The 27,906-nt window shown below is 32.0% G+C and overlaps 1 protein-coding gene across 1 annotated transcript in view; it reads left to right on the top strand.

Annotated features, from left to right (window-relative positions):
• The first annotated feature begins 5,163 nt into the window (after positions 1 to 5,163).
• The window catches only part of LOC114325815 (zinc finger protein 234-like), a 39,489-nt gene continuing 16,746 nt past the window's right edge, over positions 5,164 to 27,906 (top strand). Inside the window, exon 1 of the mRNA XM_050646439.1 lies at positions 5,164 to 6,417. The gene's annotated coding sequence lies outside the window, so the exon portion shown is untranslated. The remainder of the gene's footprint in view (positions 6,418 to 27,906) is intronic.

Here is a 27,906-nt window from a genome sequence, read left to right as displayed (position 1 = left end):
TAAGCATTTCTTTATAAGCTAAGTCTGTACGACATTCAGTTAAATATTTTTTTACTTCTTCTAACATTTTAGCAGCCTCTGGAAGTATCACAGTAGATTTCTGCATAATTTTGCTTACAGTATTAATTTTTAATAAAATATTATACCAAGTTACCAAGGAACAAACAAATTTGTACGACTTTATTTTTGAAATCAAAGAATATGCCAAATTTTTTGTGTCGTTATCTTTATTTGAATCACTATAAATAAAGAACAAAGCATCATAAATTTTTTCTAAATTAAAACGAAGGGCTTTCACAGCATCAATGCGGCTTTCCCATCGTGTATCGGAAAGTGATTTTAGAGTTAAAGTAGGCAGTTCTTTTTTAAAGACTTGCCAGCGCGATGTTGATGCCGAAAAAAATACATATAATTCTTGGACAATGGCAAAGAAATTTGTAACTTCCAAAGAACATTTTGCAGCATCATTTACAACTAAATTAAGACTATGCGCTGCACATGGTACATAAAATGCTCTAGGATTTATATCCAAAATTTTTTTTTGGAAGCCAATTTTTTTGCCTTTCATATTGGCACCATTGTCGTAGCCTTGGCCGCGCATGTCATTAATATCAATATTTAAGCCTTCCAAAAAATTCAATAAAAACGTCATTAATCCTTGTCCAGTTGTGTCAGTAACAGAGCAAAATCCAAGAAAATGCTCTCTTATCTCAACATTTTTTGTTAAGGGGTTAAGATAAACAAATCTAAAAATTATTGTAATTTGCTCTTCATGACTTATGTCAGGTGTACAATCTAAAATTATAGAATAATATTTACAATGTTTCAGTGTGTTAACAATGGTGTTTTTGATATTTTCTCCTATTACAGTTATCAGTTCATTTTGAATGTTATGACCAAGATAATGAGGCATATTGCGGTGTTCAGCTTTTTCAATGCGATTAATGTGCTCTGCTAAAACATTGTCAAATTTTGAAACACTTTCTATTAGTTTTAAAAAGTTTCCATTATCATTTTGAAATATCTTTTCTGTATGCCCTCTAAAAGCCAAATTTTGTCTAGCCAAAAACTGAATAATGTATATAATTCTTTCAATAACTGCCATCCACCTTTTTTTTTCACGGTCCATTTGGACCTGATTAATCGAATCTACAGTTCTTCCTTTCATTATATTTTGTTTTAAATCAACATATTGTCTCACACTTTGAAAATGTGCTACACTTTTTTCATGTCGTTCTATATTTCTCGATAAATGACGCCAATCTTTGTAACCTATTTCATCATTATGGTAGGGGAGCCCAAGCGGGGATTTTTGCAGTTACTCGAGCGCGTCAGATTATCATATGGGGAGAAACGTGGTACCTTGCAGATGTACCTCTGCCATATATTGGCTCTTAACACAGGGGAGTCCGTTTAGGGGGGCCCGAAAAAAAAATCTATCCTTAAAAATACTCGAAATTGTCAGATTAAGATAAGGTAAGTTAAGTACATGCAAAACAGTGTATATTTAAAAAATCTGACTATTTGAGCGGGGCGTAAGGGAATTGGTGAGTCACAAAGTTTTACAAGAAAAAGGTGAATATTTCGCTAAATGAACGTCAGATCGAAAAACTAAAAACTACACGTTAAATATTTTTCAAAAATCTATCGATAGATACCAAACACGACCCCTCGCAGAGAGGGGTGGGGGTAAATTTTAAATTTTAAATACAAATCCCGCGATATTTAGCAAAATAAACATCAGATCGAAAAACTGCAAAATACAGTTATTTAATATTTTTGAAAAATATATCGAATGGTACCAAACGTGACCCCCCACGGAGGTAGGGTGGGGGGTTACTTTAAAATCTTAAATGGGAGCCCCCATTTTTTATTGCAGATTTGAATTCTCTGCATAAAAATAAGCAACTTTTATTCGAAACATTTTTTCGAATTATGGATAGATGGCGCTATATTCGGAAAAAACGATTAATGGAAATGGAAAATTAAATTAAAAAATGGCAAGCGCCCGCTAAAATGGAAAATTTTACTTAACTTTTTTTGGTTTTAGGACCTACTAATCACAACCCAATAGGTCCCCAAAGCGCTCGAGTGACTGCACATTTAGCATACTTTGCTCCCCTACCATTAAAAGCATTTATTGCACTGCTAAATAGTTTACAGTAAAAACAAAACACAGAATCACTAGATTTAGAATAAACGAGCCAGTCCCGTATAACCGTTTCATTATTTACTAGTTTCTTAAGAAAATACGTAGTTGAAAATGATCGATTAGAATCATCTAATGGAAATGTAAAATTTTTTATTTGTACCGGACCTATTTCAAGTAGTGAGAGCTTGACATTATCTGAAATACTTTGTGGCCAAAGGGCAGGATCTGTCAATGAATCGATGATATTCGCATTCATTACTGAACTCGAATTATTACTGATATGATCAGAAAATGCAGTAGTTGTTACCGAGGCTGCTGCGGTCGGTGTTAATGTTGCTTCCGATGCTGACGTTGCTGAAATTTCTTCCATCGGAGTATCAGTAGAAGTTTCAGTAACACCCATCATTGTATCTTCAACAGTTTTTTCGAAAACTGGATTCATATCTGAACTTGTTGATGGTCCTGGTTGAACTTTCTGAAGAAACTTGCTTATAGAACTCGTGCATTTTTTCACTTTTTCTTCTTTTTCCAGTTTCCGTTTCCGATATTGGAAACCAGAAAGTTTTTGTCTTCCATCAGCCATCTGCAATAATTTAAAAAAATAAATAAAAATACTACAACCCTCTAGCCAGACGTGAGTTTCATTAATGTACAAAAATAATTGTTTTACAGTCCTCGTTTAATAGGTAGTAACTTTAATAACATTCTTACCTTGAGTTTGACGATGCTGTATCTCTATGGGCACTTCTGCGGTTTTTCAAAACTCACGACACTGTACTATTTAATCAAGTAAAGTTAAAATAACGTAAAGCAGGAACTCAAGAAGTCACTGGTTTAAATTCAAATTTCAGATAGAAACTAAAAATTTTTTAAGAAAACCGATTTTTATAAACTTTGAAAGGCGGTCCTTTCCCCATTAAACCAATGGGACTCCTATTTCTTTAATTGTTAAAATGTCTCCTCCCATCTAAAGGGTTCCTAATTTTCGTAGAGAGAAAATATATCAACGTCATCTATTCTACGTAAATAGATATTTAATACAAAAGATTTTTTACCATTTTTCAAAGGTTTACCGAGAAGGATTGACCTTTTTTTGGTAACAACTTCCGCTCGAACACATTTAAGATTCACAGACGCCCCCCTGTTGATTCAGTTCTAAGAAGCTTCCTAAATTGAGTATTTTCTAAAAACTTTCAGATTTGTTCACGCCGAGACAGTGGCGTACACTTTAAAGTAGGCTATATAATATACAGCATATTAAGTGTAGGTAGGTACATCTTAGTAAAAAAGCGTTTGTGCATATGCGTATGTAAACATGGAACTTGTCATTCGTTATGATCCAGCTGCCGCCCCCTATAACCTGCCGCCCGGGTGCCGTGCACCCCTTGCACCCCCGCTTAAGACGCCACTGCACCTGTATTTCTGGCTACCTATGCGACTTTTTCGTCAAAATTTTGGCATGCGCGCTTTAGCTTTTATGTAAGGACCACAAGGTTTCTGTTTGTAGGCATCCCACGTGTTTAGTTTCGTTCCGACCGGCAGTGAGTGTTAATATTTGACCAATTCTTTTTTTGTTAAAGATAGGTATTTTTGAATTTTTAACGAAAAACCTGTTTTCTTTCATTTTTTGGTGAATGGATAATATGCAGGGCCTTATTGTTTGATAATTAGAGATATTTTTTCATTGAATCGATTAAAGGTTAAGTTGAAATTAATTTTTGTTGTTGTAAAGGTCGATTGGGTAACAATGAGATATTGCTTGTTGGGTAACAATGAGACATGTCGCATTGTACCCCATAATGTAGATTATTTTATATCTTAATTTTAAATTAATTTTTTTGGTCTTTTTTTTGAAAAAAAAAAATGCCGCGAAATCCTCCTAGGAAATTCGACAAAGGAACAATTGCGTACAGCTGTAGATGCTGGATCCAGCATCAAAAGAGTAGCTAAAGAAAATAACTTAGAAGTTTTAGACATTGGCAAGAGAAATGAGTTAATATTATAACTTTTCCTCCGCATTCAACGAACAAGTTCCAACCTCTGGATTTAAAAGTCTTTAAGCCATTTAGTTTGGCTTAGAACGCTGCCAAAAAGACATAAAAATGATTTTGCCATGTCCTGTTAACTATGGCATAACAAAACGACAAAACGCTTTTTATTCATTTGAAATTAAGTTCAATTTAAATATTCAGTAAAATTAATGTTTATGTTTTTCTTATATTACAATAAGGTTTAGTTTGTTTATTTCTGAAATGCAGAAAAATTAATGTTTTTGTTTTTTTTTTATTTTATTATTACTGGATCACGTTTTGTTCAGTTCTAATATTCAGTAAAATTAATGTTTATCTACGTTTTTCTTATATTATTATTAGTTTTAGCTCATGCTGGTGTTTTATAATAAATAATTAAACATTTGACATATTTTTTTCATTATTTTTCTAATGTTTTGCATAAAAAATTGCACTTTTCAAATAGTGTCTCATTGTACCTCCGCAATGGGTAACAATGAGACAAATGACATTTTGATAGCATATTTTCTGTATTTACATTATTTATCATTTTTTGCATTATATTCTATTCAAAATTATTTGGAAATACTTATACCATCGTGTAAAACTCAAAAAATAAATATTATTTAGCTTAGTTTTTAAAATACTAAGCTCCAAAAAAAAAGTGTCTCATTGTTACCCATGTTCCCCTAATCAAAATTAAAATTAATCGTTTTTTTATGATACACAATTTTCATAATACAACTTTTGCTGTAAACATGATACAAAAAATGCTACAGGCAAAAAACAATATTTTTTGACTTTAGCCTTTGTTTATAAAAAACTGAGGTTGATTTGCGAGTACCTCTGTATGTATTTTAAATTAACTATGTCCCCCCCTACGATTTAGCACCTTCAAATACCTGTATTGATTTTTACCCTGAAATCGCTCATTTTTATTTATCTGCCCTGGCGTATAAAGACTCGCGGACTCAACTGTATGTTAAGCCTCACCAAATACATAAAAACAAAATTCAAAGTTCAAAAGTGCAAAGTCCAAGTCTAAACCAAAGCGGAAAGAGAAAGAGTGAAGAGTGTAAAGTTGGAAGGAAATTCAAGGAAAGTGGAACGTGGCACGTGGAACAATGGCAGGACAATAAAGTCGACCATAACCATAAATCAACGATTATAATTATACTCTCCTCTATGTTGATTACTGGAATACATAAAATCAAGTACAAGTGTAATCAAAAAATGGAACATGGAAGCCAAACAAGAAATTGGTGAGGACACGCGTAAAATAGAAATAGAGTATAACCACTTCCATGATACACCTTTGGATAGCTTTAATTGTGAAGTTCAGGACATTCAGGAGTCGGACAACATCAAGTTTAGGGCAACCAAACATAACCAATTTGTAGTTGACATTTGAGTATTTGAGGTAATCTAAAAACACTGACAGTGTTGCCATGTTGTAAAATATTTCTTACTGTAACATCTAAAATTCAAAATTGAATAGAACACAATATATAATTTAAAAATCGAAAACAAATGTTAGATATAAATCAGAAAATATATTATAGTCTGTTCGCTAAACTCAGACGCAACTTTCTAGATATTTTAGTCGGTAATTTTGCCAATTTTAGTAAAATTGCCAAAAAATAATTACTAAATAGTTAGTAATTTCGCCAATTTTTGCAAAATTGGCAAAAAACAAAAAAAATATTGACTAAAATATGTAGCCAGTTACGTCTGAGTTTAGCGAACAGACTATAAAAGCATTAAAATTATATAAAAATAAATAGTGGCAATAGTTAATAGAAACATTAAACAATGTGAAGATTTCTAAACTGTAACTAATAAAATATCTAAAATACTAAATAGTAATAAAAAGAAACTAACTTAAACTGTAGACTGTAAACTCTAACTAATAAAATATCTAAAATACTAAATAGTAATAAAAAGAAACATGAAAGAAACTAACTTAAATGAATAAACTAACCTATGAAATAAACATCTAAATTATAAAAAAAAAACATTTTAAACAAGGTCTAAATTCATATGTCTAAATTATAAACAGATATGGCAACACTGTTCACAAAATTCATGCTGTTGCAGTTGCATGCATGGCTGTTGCCTGTTGCCCTAAACTTTATGTTGTCCCAGAAGTCTAATAGGGAAAGTAATCATGGCACATACTACATACTATTCTTTAGACTTTGAAGAAAACTAAATTGAAACAAATACATGTGAAAAAAAAACGAAAAACTGTAAAAGGTTAGTAGCAAAATATTTAGTAGTTAAATAAGAATAACTGTTTCACAATGTTATTGGCTTTTTTGTTTATTTGAATGTGTTGAGTGAGGCATTAACATACACTATAGTTGACTCAGATACAGAAGACAAAAACGGACCAGACAGGCCACGTGTTTCGTGTTTGTAAGATAACCTAACATTTTTTATGTACATGTCATTTACTTACTTATTTCTCTTTACTCCAAGTGGAGCATAGGGCATCAACTGTCTACCTCCATTCTGTCCTCTGTCCTATCTTTTGCACTGATCTTTATTTCTGCCCAGGTTTTCCCAATAGCATTAATTTCTTTCTCGACACTACTTTTCCATATTTCTATGGGTCTACTTGGTCTTCTCTCTCCATGTGGTGTGTATGTGTATTCTAGGGCTTGCCTCCCTATGTCTGTGTCAGGTTCCTTAGTGTGTGCCCCATCCAACTCCATTTCCTTTTGCATATTGTCTTAGATTTAGGTTCCTGGTTAGTTCTTGTCCGTAACTCCTGGTTTGATATTCGGTTTGGCCAGTAAATGTCAAGAATCTTCCTTAGGCATAACATGCATCTGTCGAATACATTTTCTTGACACTTTCCAAGTTTCTGCTCCATATAGTAGCACAGTCTTCACAGTAGTCAAAATGGGTTTTGAGCTATTCCTATTCTTCGTTTTTTATCCATCTACATCCTTCCTAGTTGTTCAAAATAGTGCCCAAGTAGTTAAATTTCTCTACTGTTTCTAATTCTGTGCCTCCCAGTGATCTTCCCATTTCTCTTGGTGTATTTATTTTCATTGTCTTAGTTTTTCTGACGTTTATGTTAAGTCCTACCTTCTTCCATGCCTCTACTTTTTCAGTTTTGCGTTGCATGTGTTGTCTTTTCCCTATTAAAACGCATATATCATCTGCAAATTCCAGGTTCTCAAGTTGGTTAACAACATTCCATCTAATTCCAGTCTTATTACTAGTAGCCTTAGACATGATCCAGTTGATTATTATCAGGAATAAGGTAGGAGAGAGCACACAGCCTTATGTTACTCCTGTGCAAATATCTATTTGTTCTGTTAACTTCCTTTCGTGGACTATGCAAGCTGTGGTCCCTTCGTAGAACAGTTTTATAATTCTGATATACTGAGAGGCATTCCGTATTTCTCTAGTAATTTCTATAAGGCTTTGAGATCTACAAGATCAAACGCTTCCTCGAAATCTATAAAGTTCACATATTGTTTATTTTGTCACTCTTGATTATGATATTTTCAATTTAACTTTATCTCGGTTCAAAAGATCTCTTGCTTTGTGATATATACAGAGTGCGCCAAACCTCTGGTCTTCTTTGATTACGGCTAAACTATGAGATATACAAAAAAATGTTTATAACAAGACTAATGTGTATCAAAGAGGTCTATAATTTAAAATAATTTTCAATTATACAGGGTGAGTCAGAACGACGGTATGAACCAAAGTTGTATTTTTTTAAATGGAACACCCTGTATATTAAATCATTTTTGAATATATTATTTAAAAATATGAAAAATTTGTATAAGGTCTTATAGGCCTAAAGTTAATAATTTTCAAAATATTTACATTTTTATTGAGAAAAATGGTAATATTTATAGGGTTGTGGATTATGTTTCCAAGGAAATAAAAATTTAGGTGATAGGTCATAGTTTTTAAAATATAGTGTTATTTTTAAATAATTTAATATTTTTTACTTTTAGCCATAAAATATACAGTGTGATCACTATTTGCAAATACAAAATTTTCTCATTTTTTTTAAATGGGACACCCTGTATATTAGTTTTGCGTTTGGTAGTAAATATTACAACCTTTCTTTTGGTATAAGGTTGTATGTACCTAGCATGTTTCGTTTTGTAGATATTTTAAAAAAACTATAGATTTTACGTTTTTGCGGATTTTTTATTTAAAAATTTTTTTGCAAAAAAAATAATTATAATCTGGTTTTAGAAACATACACTAAAATATAAAATATGAAAATATAAACGTAATTAAAGATTAAAATAAATCGTATGCTAGTACAATTCAATTGAATTTAATAACTTTAAATTATTTTACAACTTTAAATTAAACGAAGGGCCAAGAATAAGCAAGATTGGAGAAGATTTGTATATGATGTAGATGTATGAAATGTATTTTTAAACACCTTACACCGTTAGGTAGAAAGGTTTAGATTATATATATATATATATATATATATATATATATATATATATTTATGCACAGATATCAAAGTGAGGTCCTGACATTACGCGCACTTAGTGAGGACCGGTAGAAAACGTAGACATAATCGTTTCAACTCTTCATAGTGACCTTGACAAGTAAATAGCAATTAAAAAATGACCAGTATACACAAAAAAAATTACGTATATGTGCCCCGTATTGTTCAAGTATATTGCCACCCAAGTGAGGCCATTATACGCAGCTATTAAAGTGAGACTGTATATACTTTTTCGTTATGCGCACAAAGTGAGGACAACTTTACGTGTATATTTCCTTACAGCTCATCAAGTGAGGACCATACAGTGTTGTCGATAAATATGAGATTAATCGTTTCTACTGCCTTTTTCTGTATAACACAGTAAGAATTATTATTGTTTCGATGTTTCAGTCACTTGTAGTTATAAGAAGATGTGGACTCTTTGTTCTTGCTCGTACTGTTTGTTAATTTTATAACATTTTAGTACCTCAGCATTAAATCACGGTAGCCTTATCGGAGACTAGCGTTAATAAAGAAACAGTTTTATATTTTTTAATAATTTACGTTAAAGATGGATAGGAAAGCAAGAATTTTGAAAATAGCGTTAGTTGAGAACAATAATAATCAAAATGGAGGACACAGTGATAGTTCAGTTATGTGAAATTTATATTGAACTTAAAATATAAATATAAAAGCCCGACTTTTGATCTAAGGGGAACACAGTTTTTACGGTACATACATATCTGTCATTTGTCAACCCCCTCCCTTCCATTTCCCCCACCCCTTATTTTTAAATAGGGAAGAGGGGCGTGTGCTAGCTCATTTGAAAGGATATTCAATTCTCTATCCAGTATTATTAACATTGACATAATTATCTATACAGAGTGTATTTTAGTATAGGTACTGTTGCCCCTGTCGATTTTCATTTTGAAATGAAAATTTTAGAACCTTAATTTTAGTATACAAGTTGATTTACTTAATTTAATTAAACTTAATGTACCTTTTTTACTGACTTAATTTTACAGTTATTCCACTAGATGGCAAATACAGTGAATATTTGCATATGTTTTATTTCGAATAATCATTTTAAAATAGTTTTAGTTTTCTATTTTCTCTGAAAATTGTTGCAAGCTTCTTGTTCTTATACTTAAATCATGTCACTACAAATTTATACGAGACTACATATTAAGAGTATAGAAAGTATTATAATATATGACATACATGCTTTTTTCCATTTATTGAAGATATTTCACCTTATCCTGAAACAATGCAATGTGACACAAGTGTCCTCAACTAAAAAAATATATCCCACTATTTTGCTATTAAATGTATATTTTGTACTATAAACCGTATTGAAATAGATTGCAACATGTGTGCGTGGTTGGGATATTGACTGCGAAACCTAAGGCTTCATTCGCCTAATCATATTTACCTTTGATTCTTATAACAATAAATAAAATTGATTAACATTTTATATCAATATTATTAGTGTTTTTAAACAATATCAGTATGATATATCAGTATGATAAAGTCAAGATAAACAATACTATAACAGAAAGCTTTGAGGTCAAACAAGGACTGCGACAGGGTAATCCATTATCGCCTATAATGTTTAGCATATTACTAGAAAAGGTTATACAGGAATCAAACATTAATAGAACAGGTCTGATTTACCACAAAAAACATCAGTGCTTGGCATTCGCAGACGATTTGGTAATCTTGGCTAGGAGCAAAATAGAACTTATAGAAACACTCATGAAACTCGAGGAGAGGGCAGCAACCAAAGGATTGTATATAAATGAAGCAAAAACAAAGTATATGGGATGGACAAATAAGCAATTCGTTCGGGGGCAATACATAACAATGACAACAGCGAAGGGAACACAGTATAAATTCGAAGAAGTTGAGAGATTTGAGTACTTAACAACTGTCTTCACAAGAGATCCTAACTGTGAAGAAAAAATACAAAAGAGAATTATGTCGGACAACCGCGCTATATTTGCTTTTAATGGGTTGTTAAGAAGTAAACATATATCACGAAGAGCAAAACTAAGAACTTACAAGACCGTAATAAGGCCGATAGTAACGTATGCTTCTGAAACATGGGTCACAACAAAAAACATCAAGAGTTGTTATTAGTTTGGGAGAGGAAAATGCTGCGCAAAATCTTCGGTGGGAAAAACTTAAATGGACAATGGGTAAGAAGAACAAATAAGGAACTAACTGAGCTCTATCAAGATCCTAACATACTAGCAGTAATTAAGGCGCAAAGACTTAGATGGTTGGGCCATGTGCAGAGGATGATTCCATCTAGAATTCCCAGAATGGTAATATCTAGTGCATTGGCAGGGAAAAGACGAAGAGGAAGACCGAGGTCACGATGGAGTAATGGAGTTAGAGAAGATATGAGAAGAATTAACTTAAGGAACTGGGAAACAAAAGCGACTGACAAAAGGGAGTGGAAAAGAATAGTACATCAAGCCATGGGCCTACTAGGCTCGTAGTGCTTACATATTATAATATCAGTTTTCTAATATTATCCAGTTCCATATCCAGTTCCGAATCCAGTGGTTATATTTCTTCCGTATTGTTTAGTTTCGCTTCCAGTGATTGTATTTTTTTTCTTGTTTTTTTTTGAAATATTTATTTATTATTTTATTACTATATTTTTTAATTGTGCTCATAATAGATTGCAACATTGTCTACAGACATGAATGCAGTAACAATAAATAAAAAAATCGGAGATCCACACCCCGGATTTGAAATCGAAACCTCTGCTTTACGAATCCGAGATCCGAGGTCTACCCACTAGGTCACTAGGCTATCGCTCTTAGACAACATTTTTTCCTGAAACGGGGAACTTTTAAAGCCGGGTCTAGACTATGTAACAAAACATGCTAATAACAAAGTTGTACAACAAATTTGTTGTACAACTTTGTTATGTAACTTGTTAATAGCATGAGTATCCAGACTATATAACAAAAAACAAAACAACATGAGCATAAAGTTTGCAGCATTTTAGATGGATAGCTGGTGGGTTAGGTAGTATATAAAATTGCGTCATATAAGTATGGAGGATCACTTCATAGCAACAGCAGCTTGTATAATATTGTGGAGGCGACACCGGCGGCGTGTTAAATTAATATTTTGGATGTGTCCTTCATTAACAGCTCGAGCAAAATATAGGTAGTGGTACAGCTCTTTTAGCTGATCTGGAAAGAGATAACATAGACCCATCGACAGGAGACATTAAATGTGATGGCAGTTTTAAAAACTTCTTAAGAATAGAAAGTTCTGATTTTGAATTTCTTATAAATGAAATCGGCCATAAAATAGGCAGGAAAGACATTTCGAGATGCAATTCCAGTAAGAGAAAGATTAACAGTTATATTATTAGCAAAGTATTTATTTTTTAAACTTTTTACTCATTGTTTCAGAGAGGAAGTATAACATTTCTGTAGAATTTAATTCCTCAGTATTATCGTCTTCACCTGTTCATGATTGAGTGTCACTGTCTGTTTGAATTGGTGTAGCTGGAGAAGTAGCGGATGTAGGTGTAGTGGACGGAATAGAAAGGCTCAGATATATTGTATGATTGAGTGCCTGTTTGAGTAGCTGATGAAGCAGTCTGCATCTGTGTAGCGAATGAAGTGAATGTTACAGGTTTTATGTCTGAACACTCTGCTCTGTAGAGAATAGTATTTATGTCAAATTTAGAGTTGATTTGCACCGATTTGCTGTTAAGGTTCCGCGTACTGCTTTTCTTTTGTTGGCTTGAGTTATAGGCGTACGTGCATTGCATTAGTTTTAACTACAGTTTCTGTATCTATTTTCACTTCCATTTCAGTCTATTCATCGTGTTTTTTATTTGTTTTTTAAATCAATAAATGTAGCTCATCCCATAGCAATCCCATAATACTCGTTACTTACGAAATAGCTCAATTAAATGAGTAATCAGTTCTTTCGACAATTTCATCGCGTAAATATCCCTACGTGAACAGAGCAAAGAAAAATCTAGCACAATCACTCCAGAATGAACAAGGCGATATGACTCCAACGGTTGCTGCTCGCGTAGGTACTATGCCAGAGAAATGTTTCAATAACATGTTTTTAGGTGTAGATCAGTCGCGGTGCGGTTTTATAACTTTCTTTGATGTTTACCGACATCTGTTGGATAACATAAAATATGCTATATAACCAGAAAAATGTTATACAACACTGTGTTTTAAAACTTGTTTATTTAAAATTTTGTAACAAGTTACAAAACTTTGTTATTTAACATGTTTTGTTACATAGTCTGGACCCGGCTTAACGGTAACTTCTTATAGGTAATACACTACAATTTCTGAATATTTTTTCTGAAATCTATCGAATGGTACCAAACACGACCCCACGGAGGTGGGAAGGGGGGGGGTTACTTTAAAATCTTAAATAGGAACTCCTTTTTTTTTATTTCAGATTTGGATTCTTTGCGTAAAAATAAGCAACTTTTATTCGAAACGTTTTTTCTAATTACGGATAGGTGGCGCTATAATCGGAGAAAACGGGTGTTGGAAATGGAAAATTAAATTAAAATATGGAAAGTCCCCACTAAAATGGAAAATTTTACTTAACTTTTTTGGTTTTAGAACCTAATAATCACAACCCAATAGGTCCCCAAAGCGCTCGAGTGACTGCACATTTAGCATACTTTGCTCCCCTACTATATATGTATTATAAATAATATGCGAAGTAATTATTAACCCAAACAACCATAATTCAACTTTTATTTACTAATAAAGAACTGGACGAAAGTGTCACATCAGCTTTTATGAAACACATGAATATTTACATAAAAAGGTAAGTGATCTGCTTGAAATCGATATTCCCAAAATCATCTAAAAATTGTTTATACTTGAGTACTTTGAGACTCTTGTATGAAATGTGAATACCGAAATACGATTAGGAATCTCCATTATGTAATTTTTAAATAATACATAATTCTTAGGAAATGAAAGATATTATACAAATGTGTTAAAAAATACTACCTACTGAAATTTTTTGATGGCAATAAATGATGAATTGGTTTATCGAATTTATTTTTAAGGTGATACAGTAGCGATCAACAGGTAGCCAAAACGCGTTCCAAGATTGAGGCTGTAATTTTGAATATTTTTTCGAGATATTTGGCACACGTATTTGTAATATAATAAAGAATGGCGGTACAGATCCCAATTTGAAAAATATATTAATATGTGGAAATTACTCTGTAAATAAATACAATATTAAAAAAACGAGTCTGTACCGCCATTAAGAAGAACAAAAAAATACACTTTCTTCAAATAAACTTTTTTATCAGATGCCTAGATTTTGTGTCATTTTGGAACTACTAATGAAATAAAAAATTTTAGTAGTTCCAAAATGACACAAAATCTAGGCATCGGATAAAAAAGTTTATTTGAAGAAAATGTATTTTTTTGTTCTTCTTAGTGGCGGTACAGGTTCGTTTTTTTAATATTGTATTTAATTACAGAGTAATTTCCACATATTAATATATTTTTTAAATTGGGCTCTGTACCGCCATTCTTTATTATATTACGAATACGTGTGCCACATATCTCGAAAAAATATTCAAAATTACAGCCGCAATCTTGGAACGCGTTTTCGCTACCTGTTGATCGCTACTGTTTCCTCTTAAGTAAAATATGTCATTTGGATATTTTTTTAAACTCGATAGATCCTAGGGACATGTCGGTAGATCGGTAGGATCATCACTTTTGGGAGTTTTGGGAATATCCCAATTGACAACGCAATATACACCGACGCCGTCTACAACGAGCGACGAATCAGAGATGCCAGATTGGGGTACTTTCGCCCATTCTTAGGGTAATTTGAAAGCACATGGGAAAATTTTTATAGGTTGAATTGGTTGGGGAATTTTTCGGGAGGAAAATTGAGCAAACTGAATTGCAATATAAATGTATTGTTATGATCTGCTTTTTATTAATTATATATTAATTATTATTTATCTGATTAATTATTTAATTGTCGCAAATACATAAAAATGAATAAAAAATCTCAGGGTGCCTTTTTATACTATAAAAAAAATCTAAATTATCTCACGTTATACTTATCTTCTCTCGTGGGTTCAGTATATCTTAGTTGATCCTAATCGGGATAAAATAGGGAAAAGAAATAAAGCAAAATATTAAAATAAACATACAGAATTGTCTTGTATTTGTCAAAATCAATACTCTAAACTCTATCAAATCTAAAACCTGTGGACACAGATGTCTGAATGAAATCTTTACCACTTAAATTTATTATAGTTAAAAAAAAACAATTTATCGGTTTGTTCCCGATGACTTTGGTAAAACAAACTAAACAAAACAAATTTATGTATTCGCAAGATTAGCTATACTTCCTATTTACTTTTAGAAATATTGGAATTTTAATTCATATGCCTTTTACTCAAAATTTTAGTTTCCGAACATAAAAATATCTTTCACATAAGTTGACTGACCTTTTGCTTCACTCACTCTGATGTCTTCTCGTGACCCAAAACAGCTCTCCCTCGTTGACTATGTTAAAGGCTACTCATCAAAGCCCTCTCCGTTCTCCAGCTTCAAAACTATCAGCATACCAGCACCAATTCTCCAACAAGCCGGGCCTCTTTTGACACGTACTCGATTCAAACAAAACTCCAAAAATTCTCTGTTCTCCTTCTCACAATAATACAGAATCAAAGAGGTATTTCGTCTCAATTTGATCTATCTCTCGTTAAATAACACTATTAACATTTTATATCAATATTATTAGTGTTTTTAAACAATATCAGTATGATATATCAGTATGATAAAGTCAAGATAAACAATACTATAACAGAAAGCTTTGAGGTCAAACAAGGACTGCGACAGGGTAATCCATTATCGCCTATAATGTTTAGCATATTACTAGAAAAGGTTATACAGGAATCAAACATTAATAGAACAGGTCTGATTTACCACAAAAAACATCAGTGCTTGGCATTCGCAGACGATTTGGTAATCTTGGCTAGGAGCAAAATAGAACTTATAGAAACACTCATGAAACTCGAGGAGAGGGCAGCAACCAAAGGATTGTATATAAATGAAGCAAAAACAAAGTATATGGGATGGACAAATAAGCAATTCGTTCGGGGGCAATACATAACAATGACAACAGCGAAGGGAACACAGTATAAATTCGAAGAAGTTGAGAGATTTGAGTACTTAACAACTGTCTTCACAAGAGATCCTAACTGTGAAGAAAAAATACAAAAGAGAATTATGTCGGACAACCGCGCTATATTTGCTTTTAATGGGTTGTTAAGAAGTAAACATATATCACGAAGAGCAAAACTAAGAACTTACAAGACCGTAATAAGGCCGATAGTAACGTATGCTTCTGAAACATGGGTCACAACAAAAAACATCAAGAGTTGTTATTAGTTTGGGAGAGGAAAATGCTGCGCAAAATCTTCGGTGGGAAAAACTTAAATGGACAATGGGTAAGAAGAACAAATAAGGAACTAACTGAGCTCTATCAAGATCCTAACATACTAGCAGTAATTAAGGCGCAAAGACTTAGATGGTTGGGCCATGTGCAGAGGATGATTCCATCTAGAATTCCCAGAATGGTAATATCTAGTGCATTGGCAGGGAAAAGACGAAGAGGAAGACCGAGGTCACGATGGAGTAATGGAGTTAGAGAAGATATGAGAAGAATTAACTTAAGGAACTGGGAAACAAAAGCGACTGACAAAAGGGAGTGGAAAAGAATAGTACATCAAGCCATGGGCCTACTAGGCTCGTAGTGCTTACATATTATAATATCAGTTTTCTAATATTATCCAGTTCCATATCCAGTTCCGAATCCAGTGGTTATATTTCTTCCGTATTGTTTAGTTTCGCTTCCAGTGATTGTATTTTTTTTCTTGTTTTTTTTTGAAATATTTATTTATTATTTTATTACTATATTTTTTAATTGTGCTCATAATAGATTGCAACATTGTCTACAGACATGAATGCAGTAACAATAAATAAAAAAATCGGAGATCCACACCCCGGATTTGAAATCGAAACCTCTGCTTTACGAATCCGAGATCCGAGGTCTACCCACTAGGTCACTAGGCTATCGCTCTTAGACAACATTTTTTCCTGAAACGGGGAACTTTTAAAGCCGGGTCTAGACTATGTAACAAAACATGCTAATAACAAAGTTGTACAACAAATTTGTTGTACAACTTTGTTATGTAACTTGTTAATAGCATGAGTATCCAGACTATATAACAAAAAACAAAACAACATGAGCATAAAGTTTGCAGCATTTTAGATGGATAGCTGGTGGGTTAGGTAGTATATAAAATTGCGTCATATAAGTATGGAGGATCACTTCATAGCAACAGCAGCTTGTATAATATTGTGGAGGCGACACCGGCGGCGTGTTAAATTAATATTTTGGATGTGTCCTTCATTAACAGCTCGAGCAAAATATAGGTAGTGGTACAGCTCTTTTAGCTGATCTGGAAAGAGATAACATAGACCCATCGACAGGAGACATTAAATGTGATGGCAGTTTTAAAAACTTCTTAAGAATAGAAAGTTCTGATTTTGAATTTCTTATAAATGAAATCGGCCATAAAATAGGCAGGAAAGACATTTCGAGATGCAATTCCAGTAAGAGAAAGATTAACAGTTATATTATTAGCAAAGTATTTATTTTTTAAACTTTTTACTCATTGTTTCAGAGAGGAAGTATAACATTTCTGTAGAATTTAATTCCTCAGTATTATCGTCTTCACCTGTTCATGATTGAGTGTCACTGTCTGTTTGAATTGGTGTAGCTGGAGAAGTAGCGGATGTAGGTGTAGTGGACGGAATAGAAAGGCTCAGATATATTGTATGATTGAGTGCCTGTTTGAGTAGCTGATGAAGCAGTCTGCATCTGTGTAGCGAATGAAGTGAATGTTACAGGTTTTATGTCTGAACACTCTGCTCTGTAGAGAATAGTATTTATGTCAAATTTAGAGTTGATTTGCACCGATTTGCTGTTAAGGTTCCGCGTACTGCTTTTCTTTTGTTGGCTTGAGTTATAGGCGTACGTGCATTGCATTAGTTTTAACTACAGTTTCTGTATCTATTTTCACTTCCATTTCAGTCTATTCATCGTGTTTTTTATTTGTTTTTTAAATCAATAAATGTAGCTCATCCCATAGCAATCCCATAATACTCGTTACTTACGAAATAGCTCAATTAAATGAGTAATCAGTTCTTTCGACAATTTCATCGCGTAAATATCCCTACGTGAACAGAGCAAAGAAAAATCTAGCACAATCACTCCAGAATGAACAAGGCGATATGACTCCAACGGTTGCTGCTCGCGTAGGTACTATGCCAGAGAAATGTTTCAATAACATGTTTTTAGGTGTAGATCAGTCGCGGTGCGGTTTTATAACTTTCTTTGATGTTTACCGACATCTGTTGGATAACATAAAATATGCTATATAACCAGAAAAATGTTATACAACACTGTGTTTTAAAACTTGTTTATTTAAAATTTTGTAACAAGTTACAAAACTTTGTTATTTAACATGTTTTGTTACATAGTCTGGACCCGGCTTAACGGTAACTTCTTATAGGTAATACACTACAATTTCTGAATATTTTTTCTGAAATCTATCGAATGGTACCAAACACGACCCCACGGAGGTGGGAAGGGGGGGGGTTACTTTAAAATCTTAAATAGGAACTCCTTTTTTTTTATTTCAGATTTGGATTCTTTGCGTAAAAATAAGCAACTTTTATTCGAAACGTTTTTTCTAATTACGGATAGGTGGCGCTATAATCGGAGAAAACGGGTGTTGGAAATGGAAAATTAAATTAAAATATGGAAAGTCCCCACTAAAATGGAAAATTTTACTTAACTTTTTTGGTTTTAGAACCTAATAATCACAACCCAATAGGTCCCCAAAGCGCTCGAGTGACTGCACATTTAGCATACTTTGCTCCCCTACTATATATGTATTATAAATAATATGCGAAGTAATTATTAACCCAAACAACCATAATTCAACTTTTATTTACTAATAAAGAACTGGACGAAAGTGTCACATCAGCTTTTATGAAACACATGAATATTTACATAAAAAGGTAAGTGATCTGCTTGAAATCGATATTCCCAAAATCATCTAAAAATTGTTTATACTTGAGTACTTTGAGACTCTTGTATGAAATGTGAATACCGAAATACGATTAGGAATCTCCATTATGTAATTTTTAAATAATACATAATTCTTAGGAAATGAAAGATATTATACAAATGTGTTAAAAAATACTACCTACTGAAATTTTTTGATGGCAATAAATGATGAATTGGTTTATCGAATTTATTTTTAAGGTGATACAGTAGCGATCAACAGGTAGCCAAAACGCGTTCCAAGATTGAGGCTGTAATTTTGAATATTTTTTCGAGATATTTGGCACACGTATTTGTAATATAATAAAGAATGGCGGTACAGATCCCAATTTGAAAAATATATTAATATGTGGAAATTACTCTGTAAATAAATACAATATTAAAAAAACGAGTCTGTACCGCCATTAAGAAGAACAAAAAAATACACTTTCTTCAAATAAACTTTTTTATCAGATGCCTAGATTTTGTGTCATTTTGGAACTACTAATGAAATAAAAAATTTTAGTAGTTCCAAAATGACACAAAATCTAGGCATCGGATAAAAAAGTTTATTTGAAGAAAATGTATTTTTTTGTTCTTCTTAGTGGCGGTACAGGTTCGTTTTTTTAATATTGTATTTAATTACAGAGTAATTTCCACATATTAATATATTTTTTAAATTGGGCTCTGTACCGCCATTCTTTATTATATTACGAATACGTGTGCCACATATCTCGAAAAAATATTCAAAATTACAGCCGCAATCTTGGAACGCGTTTTCGCTACCTGTTGATCGCTACTGTTTCCTCTTAAGTAAAATATGTCATTTGGATATTTTTTTAAACTCGATAGATCCTAGGGACATGTCGGTAGATCGGTAGGATCATCACTTTTGGGAGTTTTGGGAATATCCCAATTGACAACGCAATATACACCGACGCCGTCTACAACGAGCGACGAATCAGAGATGCCAGATTGGGGTACTTTCGCCCATTCTTAGGGTAATTTGAAAGCACATGGGAAAATTTTTATAGGTTGAATTGGTTGGGGAATTTTTCGGGAGGAAAATTGAGCAAACTGAATTGCAATATAAATGTATTGTTATGATCTGCTTTTTATTAATTATATATTAATTATTATTTATCTGATTAATTATTTAATTGTCGCAAATACATAAAAATGAATAAAAAATCTCAGGGTGCCTTTTTATACTATAAAAAAAATCTAAATTATCTCACGTTATACTTATCTTCTCTCGTGGGTTCAGTATATCTTAGTTGATCCTAATCGGGATAAAATAGGGAAAAGAAATAAAGCAAAATATTAAAATAAACATACAGAATTGTCTTGTATTTGTCAAAATCAATACTCTAAACTCTATCAAATCTAAAACCTGTGGACACAGATGTCTGAATGAAATCTTTACCACTTAAATTTATTATAGTTAAAAAAAAACAATTTATCGGTTTGTTCCCGATGACTTTGGTAAAACAAACTAAACAAAACAAATTTATGTATTCGCAAGATTAGCTATACTTCCTATTTACTTTTAGAAATATTGGAATTTTAATTCATATGCCTTTTACTCAAAATTTTAGTTTCCGAACATAAAAATATCTTTCACATAAGTTGACTGACCTTTTGCTTCACTCACTCTGATGTCTTCTCGTGACCCAAAACAGCTCTCCCTCGTTGACTATGTTAAAGGCTACTCATCAAAGCCCTCTCCGTTCTCCAGCTTCAAAACTATCAGCATACCAGCACCAATTCTCCAACAAGCCGGGCCTCTTTTGACACGTACTCGATTCAAACAAAACTCCAAAAATTCTCTGTTCTCCTTCTCACAATAATACAGAATCAAAGAGGTATTTCGTCTCAATTTGATCTATCTCTCGTTCCACTTTTCAACACTATTCTCCACTATCAAACAGCCACTGGTATCTGCTAACTATCTATCCACTAAAACGTCGAACCGGTCCTCAGCGATGCCAAAAACATAATGACTTCCCCTTCAAACTCTCTTAATCATTCAAACTACTTTTCCCCTTCCACGTTGCCAAGAATCTGAAACATCGACTTTTCCATTCGACAAACAAAACAGTCACCCTCAAAACCATTCCGACCATCCTAATTACCTTCTGAGAACTATACAACATTTACTCGTGTTGAAACAAAGATACTAAAATTCCAAACTTTCTCCTAAAACCACTTTTCTAGAAATTGATAATTATCTCTACCCTAAACAATCTTTTTCCATTTTAAATCAAAATACATCGTTATTTTCACTTTAATTATTCACAAAAGTCTTTAATGGTTCATCGGAAAGCTCATTAAAAAAAGAAATCCACTTACATCCAAACTAAATTCTAATAAATATTTACAGATCAATATACAGGGTGTATCAAATTTATGTGCCCGCGTTATTAAAAAAAAAATTAATTTAATTTTTATTTTGCCTTTGATTGATAAAATTGAAAACACAATATTATGTAACACATAACATTATATTAACATTATAACCTATCGAGTATTTGCTTCTGATTAAAAAAACCGAAAAATGGTTTTTGGAACAACCGCTTTTTTTGACCAGTTATAACCGCCAGGTTAAACCGTAAGTAAAAAACCGGTATAACCGAAAACCGGTTTTTTGTTCAACAACCGCCATCCCTACCTTGGTTGTTACAAATACAGTTCGCTGGAATAAGTTTTACCCCCCTTATTAACTTATTTATTTTTAGCACATAAGAAAAACGCTCGGATAGGTCGATTTTTAAAATAATCATAGTATATTATAGCGTAAATGTTTCGAACTTTACGCGATCCCTCTTCTTCAGGTGACAGGCACAACTTTGATTTTTTTAAATAGGAAAGTAAGTACATCATGTGACACCTCATTTAAAGGCTTTTTTCTACAACCGTGTTAAAAATGCAATTTTTAGAACTCCATACGTGCGTTAAAAATGCTACTTTAAGGCAGGGCCGGTTTTAGGGTTCTGAGCGCCCCTGGCAAAATAAAATTTGGCGCCCCTTCATATAAGAATATACAAATTTACTGCAAATATAAAAAAAATAGGAAAAAATCAAAATTTTACCGTAAAGAACTATGTAAAAATATATTTATTTAAAAAATAGTAGGATAGTTATTACTTACAACTTATCCAACATAGGGCATAGCATAGCGAGCACATTTTAAGTTCAAGCGACGAAGAAGCGAGGTAAAAGATAAATGCACATTATCAACAACCAGTAAAAAATGTGATAAATAACTATTTAGATGGAAAATAAGCCACAATTAAATTGAAAAAAATAATTTTATTATCGTTTCGACGCCCAAATCGGGTGTCGTTGTCAAAATACTACTAAATTAAACAAAAATGTTGTTGCTTAGTAAAAAATTCGTCTAATAATTTATTTAATCTGACTCATTTATATCATTTAGTGTGTATAAATCTTCTACAAGACCAAAAAACATGTTGATTGTGCGCAAGATATAGCTGCATCCCCAATAACTAAATTGAGGGAGTGGCATCCACTTAGCATAAAATAACATGCGGATATTCTTTGCAAACGCGAGCTTGTACATCTTTATTTTTTCTCTTCCTTTTAGAGCCGTTGTGATATCCTTGGCCTTACAATCATCTATGCAAATTCAAATAAAATCATTCATTATTTTTTTTTATTATCTCATGAGCTTTTTATTATCTCTATGACTCGATACCTATAGAACCAAGCTATGGTTTTAGGTATCGAGTTACTAGGACAAACAATATGCTGCATACTAAAATTAAACCCGGTACTGTGGGATAAGAACATCAGTATAAAAACAAAAAGAAGAATATAATATAACACCATGACAAAAAGTATTCTGAATAATGGGTGTGAAAATTGAATAAAAAATACGAAAACCAAATGCAAAATAAGAGCAACAGAGATCGAATACCTAAGTAGAAGCTGTAGAAGGGATAGAATAAATAACATAAAGATTAAGAAAATAATGGTAATGAATTCAAGGTATAATAGACAACATAGAACAAAAGAGATTAACCTGGTACGGACATGACAGAAGAGCAGACCAAAATCGTTGATAAACAGAATAACAGATTGGAGCCCGATAGGAAGAAGGAAGAGAGACAGACCCCGAAAATCTTTTAGAGATAAAATGGACGAAGCAATATTAGAAAAGAAACCTGCAGGACTGGAAAAACAGAAAGAACTGAAAATAACGGTCAAGTGAAATAATACAGGAAAAACTATGGAAATCCAGGGTGGTCAAGAAAAAACAGGATGTTTCTAAATAAATGCAACAAACTTTAAAGGGTAATTCTATATGAAAAAATAATGACAGTTTGCTCTATAAGCCTATGTCAGCAAATACTTCGTTTCCGAGATATGGGGTGTTGACATTTTTCTTACAAACTGACGATTTCTTTATTGTTCTAAAACCGGTTCAGATATGCAAATGAAATTTGATGTGTTTTAAGAGGTAATTATTGCGTATTTTTTGACATAAAATTAATAATTTTATATCTACTGTTGAAATGGTGTGAATTTTTTTAAAGAAAAACATAGTACGCCACTGAGATATTTCAAATAACAAATCATTTTGGAATTACTCGTTCAATTTATGATATATACAAAAATCTATTATTCCTTTTTTTCATACGTCGTTCGTGCCGTTTTTATGCAAAAAGTGAAACATTTTAACGCGTACAAAGTGTTCGAAATAAATTTCTATATATTCATATTATGAAAAAGAACTTGTCAATTCTAATTCATATAGATATACCTGGTTTGTTTTTTTTTATTTCAAATTACACACCCACGGACACACGACAATGTTGATAAAGCAAAGTTTACAGAACAGGAAGACAAAAATATCTAACCATTGAGGCTATAATGACAAGTAGCAGTATAATAATATCACTGACTATTCATAAATTTGTTGATACTTCGTAAATCTGATCTTCGTGTATTTTAAGTATGTATGTATAACATTGTAATACCATAAAAGTGATATGTATTACCTGACAAAAATGACCTTTAAAAGCCATAACAGTTTTTAGGTTGCATTATTTTTATTAGAGAATTTTTGTGAGCTAGAAATAGTTTTCTTATTGTTACAATTATTTAATATTAATTGTCTTAGGAGTAATCTTAGCCCAAAGATAATCTATAAAGTCCAAAAAAATAGTGAATGTAAAAAATATTATATTTTTTTTTGTTTAGCTAATGCCTCGACAACTAATGGCCATTGGCATGGTAGGTACGGTAATTTTGAACAGTTAGGTACCTAGTGTCATGTGTAAGTAGTGTGGGTGTTGAGTAAGTGGCTTGTTACTTTGCAATGTCGACGTCATTGTCTTTGCAAAGAGACGCTAATTGTATCCGAACGTCTGCGGTCCCTCCGGTGAGAACCGATCCCACGAGGACAGAAACTATATTCATTTATTAATTTATAATAAATGAAAAATTTCCGACCCTGGTGAGATTCGAACCCACAACCTTTCGGATTTTTTCGATCCAAAGGCAGGCGCTCTTACCACTGAGCCACGGAGGGGGGTAAATATTATATTTATATATCAGCGTCTCTCAAAATTTGGCGCCCCCCAAATTCTGGCGCCCCGGGCGGTCGCCCGGCTCGCCCGCCCCTTTATCCGGCGCTGCTTTAAGGCACTAGTGCTTTAAAATTTTTATGGCACTGCAATTCGTATTGATCGTATAGGCAATTTTGATGTAATGTCAAAAAAATATAAAAATGGAATGTCAGTCAAGTTTAAGTAAAAGTTTTTGTAGATATTGTCCTGTAATTACGTTTGTAGAAAAAATATTGCATGATATGCGTGTTAAAAAGTGCATTTTTAAGGCACTCATGTGAATTGCAGAACTCGCTGTCGCTCATTCTGCAAACTTTCACATGCGTGCCTTAAACGTGTACTTTTAACACTTATATCATAAATAACTATTGAAATACTGATTACAAAAATTTATAGTATTTTAAGCCTTTCTGAGAGCATATGCGCAAAAATTTCGCTCGAATTATTTTTAAATGCGTTCATTTTTTTCGAATACTGAGAAAACCTTAAGTATTTTTAAAAAATTTAAACGCAGAAAGAAATATTACTGTATTATCCATGGTCGAAAGTCCTTGAGAACTTCTATAATATTTATTTTAATAAGTCACAGGGGTGAAAAAAAATAGCCTGATTTTTAATTTTAAATATATATTACAAAAGAAACTTTTTGTTCATTATAAGGGACTTTCTGCCCTCGGGAATAATGTAGTCTTCTATTTTGCGTTTAAATATTTTAAAAATACCTATTAGTTATCTCAGGATTCGAAAAAAATAAATGCGTTTAAAAAGAACTCGACCGAAATTTTGCGCCTACGCTCTCAAAAAGGATTAAAGTATTAAACATTTTTGTACTGTTTGAATTTATGCGACGATTGACGATCCACTGTTTTAAAGATTGGTTGAACAGATGTTGCCAGTTGTATGGTCCTCACTATGTGTATCGTAAGTTATTCAACAGGGCATAGAATATACATGGTTAGAAAATATACGCCAAAGTCAGCGCCTCTATGCGGAAAATCTCTGAACTAAAAATTGATGTGGACCATACAAAGTGAGGTCCCACTTTTTTTGTAAAAAAACAGTGTTTGCTATCAGTACATGTCTACGAAAAAGTCTTACATTGATTGACTAAGTGAGGTCCGTATACTGGACCTCACTTTGTACAGGACCTCACTTCAACCGCAGTTTCTTTTGATATGTGGCTCACTTCATACGCTGGGAGTAAATATATATATATATATATATATATATATATATATATATATATATATATATATATATATATATATATATATATATAATAACTTTAAATTATTTTACAAAAAATATTTTACCTTATTAATGAATACATAAATTAGTTACTAAATTAAATAAACAACCAAATTTTAAATCAATCGTAGTAATTCTTCTACCGCAGCAACTTTCCTGTACCAAATTAATTGTTAGTTATATTGTATTTACGAGTAAGATCAGTTAATAACTTTTTAATTTAACTACATCTTGAGAACGTATAAAGTATGCTTTGAAACAAATGAACGTTATGGAAGTATATTAAGAAGTAAATAGTATCTATGTACCTACTCATGTCACAAAAGCTGGTAATAATTTCTAATGGTTTCGCCCAAAACAAATGTCATATCCAAAAAATTTTCGGTTAAAAAATTAAAATTTAAAATATAAAAAATTGTTACAAAAATTTCAACTACAAAAGTATTACCAGTTTTTGTGACAGCAGTAAATACCATTTATATTAATAAATAATTTGGATGATACATTTAACATTCATTTGTTTCAAAGCATACTTTATAATAATTTTTATATTCTCAAGATGTATGTAAGTAAATTTAAAAGGTAAATTAAAAGTTTAACTAAATACAATTTAACTAACAATTAATTTGGTACAGGAAAGTTGCTGTAGTAGAAAAATTACTACGGTTGATTTAAAATTTGGTTGTTTATTTAATTTAGTAACTAATTTATGCATTCATTAATATGGTAAAATATTTTTTGTAAAATAATTTAAAGTTATTAAATTCAATTGAGTTGTACTAGCATACGATTTATTTTAATCTTTAATTACGTTTTTATTTTCATATTTTATATTTTAGTGTATGTTTCTAAAACCAGATTATAATTATTATTTTACAAAAAAAATTTTAAATAAAAAATCCGCAAACACGTAAAATCTATAGTTTTTTAAAAATATCTACAAAACGAAACATGCTAGGTACATACAACCTTATACCAAAAGAAAGGTTGTAATATTTACTACAAAACGCAAAACTAATATACAGGGTGTCCTATTTAAAAAAAATGAGAAAATTTTGTATTTGCAAATATTGATCACACTGTATATTTTATGGCTAAAAGTAAAAAATATTAAATTATTTAAAAATAACACTATATTTTAAAAACTTTGACCTATCACATAAATTTTTATTTCCTTGGAAACATAATCCACAACCCTATAAATATTACCATTTTTCTCAATAAAAATGTAAATATTTCGAAAATTATTAACTTTAGGCCTATAAGACCTTATACAAATTTTCATATTTTTAAATAATATATTCAAAAATGATTTAATTAACAGGGTGTTCCATTTAAAAAAATAAAACTTTGGTTCATACCGTCGTTCTGACTCACCCTGTATAATTGAAAATAATTTTAAATTATAAACCTCTTTGATACACATTAGTTTTGTTATAAACATTTTTTTGTATATCTCATAGTTTAGCCGTAATCAAAGAAGACCAGAGGTTTGGCGCACCCTGTATGTATGGTATTGTTAAATTTTGTTCTAATTATATTTTGTATATTTTTAGTATGTAGTGAACTTTAAAAATGTATCTTTTGTTATTGTTTTAACACTATAGGTAATTTATGTTTTGAAAACTGATATTGTTTGTAATTTAACTGTCAATGGGGTATCCCGTGTTTTAAATAAATAAATAAATAAATAAATAAATAAACAATCTAATGATTGCTCTATAATCATTCTCATCATACAAATGTGGTCAATGTAAGATCTTCATGCCCGGAATCCAGCTTGGTTTTCTCTTATAACTTTGTAAAATTCCTTCTTCCTCCTTTCAAGTATGATTCGGGTCATTATTTTGCTTGTTGTGCCTAGCAAGGTGATCAGTCTCCAGTTTTCACTTATCGATCATTTATGTACAGTGGAACCCCGATAAGTTGGCCTCTGATAACCCAGAAGTCCGGCTAACCTGGACCGAATTTCATCAGACAAAACATATGAAGACCACATGGAAGAAAGGCGAAATGTCACAAAGAGGTTAATTCGAGAAAATTGAATTTTTAACTTTCAATCCCTAACTATCATCATACAATTAAATATTTTGCGTACTTCTTCATTTAAGTAGTCTTCATAGTTATTTTGTAACATATTATTTAATCAACGGAATTTAAAATAAAACGCAAGACTTAGAAACATTGCTTTATGTAAACACAAGTCACTACAAACACGGGAAAAAAAGCGAAATGTATGAAAAACAATAT

The sequence above is a fragment of the Diabrotica virgifera genome, chromosome 3, assembly GCF_917563875.1.
Source record: "Diabrotica virgifera virgifera chromosome 3, PGI_DIABVI_V3a".
NCBI lineage: Eukaryota > Metazoa > Arthropoda > Insecta > Coleoptera > Chrysomelidae > Diabrotica > Diabrotica virgifera.
Note: the sequence above shows the minus strand (reverse complement) of the source record. Positions and strands in the feature narration are given on the sequence as shown.